The following is a 2,165-nucleotide window of genomic DNA, read 5'->3' as shown; positions in this document are numbered from 1 at the left end:
GGGTCTGGGTGTTAATGCACTGTTAAAATAATGAAATGCTGCATTATTGACTAAACCATGCAGGTTAGGATAGTAATACGCCAAGAATTCACCTGAACACCCACCCTGTCGGATCAGCACGCCCATGGGCGCACAGATGGGTGCAGGTGCATTTGCTATTTAAACAACGTGGGCGCTGGACGATCTTAAAATAGCGAAGACACTTGCGCTGTGCCGGGTGCAAGATAGCGGCACCTTAGTGATGGAGATTTAGCACACTCAGCAAAAACTTAAATCTGACTGATACACTAGAATTATGTTCAAATGCAATGCAGGAAAATGTTAGTGTTTTAAAACCGGGACCGCGGCATGCCTCAAAACCGGGAACCGGCCCATGCCTAATATTAAGTAGCCTATATATAACCCGATAAGCTTCCAGGTGTGATGTGTGTCTCTATAAGATGATGTGGAGGAGTTTTGTGTCTCGCGTTTGGGTCTGGATTTCAAGGCTAAAATAAACCCTAAACCAGCTGTGAACCACTGGAAATGGCTCTTTTGTAGTGCTGTTGATGGAGTCGGGTCTGGTTTGAATTGTCTTTGTAACGCCAGTCACTCATTTATATCTTATACCACAGAACCGGCCCGCCAAAGGGTCCAATCAGGCCCACTGGATGAGTTTGTGTGAAAATTGCAGAGAAGTAATTAATTCCAATTCCAAATTTACAACTTCAATCTTTGAAATTCAGAGTTACAAAGCAGTCTCTTTTAAAGTGCATTTTCAGGTTCATGATTGTAATAGGTTCTGCCAGAATAGGTTTACATGGTTTATTTTTCAAACAATACCATATATTTGTTGTAGTGCACATTGCTGTAGCTCCTCTTTTCACCCTGTGTGTTGAGCTCTCTGTTTTATCTACAGAGTGAGGTATCTCACTTCTATTCCATATTTGTTGGGAGTCGCACATGCGCAGTAGCTAGGTAAGGACCACTAGCCAGTCAGAAGCAGAGTATGAGGGCGTTCCAGGCTAGCAGTCGAACAGTCAAACTAACCGATCTCTGTCCTGCCTCTTTGACTTCCACTTTGTTTAATAAATATCTTAAATCTTGATGATAGGGATAAAAATCACAAAAATGATCTTCATTTTCAATTTCATTGAGATCATATAAACAACAGTCGGTGTTCCTCACTGGTGCCTGACCACTGTCCAGTTTCATTATGGAGAGGGAGTATACCAAAACTGAACTGAGCACACACACTAGTATGTCGTAATTGTACTTGAGTACAGGACTTGGCATGCTGTTTGGAATTTCATTGCAATATTGACACTGGTATCCTATTATCTCCGTCAAGTACTACCTGTCATTAAATCTCACCTCTAAAGTTTTTTTCTTGTTCGCCCATGTTGGTCCCAGTAAAGGTACCCTCTTTGTGTGTGTGCCCCGTTTAATAATTACATTGTTCTAATCTGAAGTGTTCCTCTATAACTTCTCTTTGGACCAGTGATACCTACAGCACCGGTACATGCTCTGTGGTCTGAATCGTTTATATAATCACACTCATTGGGGCTTTTCTTCAAACAAAGAGATTGGAGTACTGGTTCTAATATAAGTATATCCGTTATCTGTTCCCCGGGAAGAGAGAAACACACAGAGAATAACTCCAACCATACTACTTACTACATTTTTATTAGTAAAATGTAACAGTTTGTATCTCATTTGTAAATCCTCATCCAGAACAGCAACAGCTGGATTTACGTGACATTTGCTTTGAATAAATATAGCTACCATATTATTTGATGCAGGAGCCTAGACACAAGATAGGCTACAACCTGAAAACGGGTACTTTTCACAGCACTACATCTATCTGAAGGCTTTTCTTGTGATGAGTATTATAAGTATTATATTACAGTTTTTCTCAATTGTTTACACACAAATGTTGGTACTTGAGACACAACAGTAACTCGTCCCAAACCCCCTGAACCAATTCTGCCAAACTACAAGCACAATTCCTGCTCTACACTCAGACTGCAGTTCTCTAAAACAACACTTTTTCATAAAACACTATACACACAATTCTTGACTTTCGGCACAATTTTCATGAAGAAAATCTCTTGTCTTCACAAGGAACACACTGCCTTTCAATTGTGCACACTGACTCATCACAAGGGCAAACACCCGTCACACAG

This window comes from Etheostoma spectabile, chromosome 10 (assembly GCF_008692095.1).
Source record: "Etheostoma spectabile isolate EspeVRDwgs_2016 chromosome 10, UIUC_Espe_1.0, whole genome shotgun sequence".
Lineage (NCBI taxonomy): Eukaryota > Metazoa > Chordata > Actinopteri > Perciformes > Percidae > Etheostoma > Etheostoma spectabile.
Note: the sequence above shows the minus strand (reverse complement) of the source record.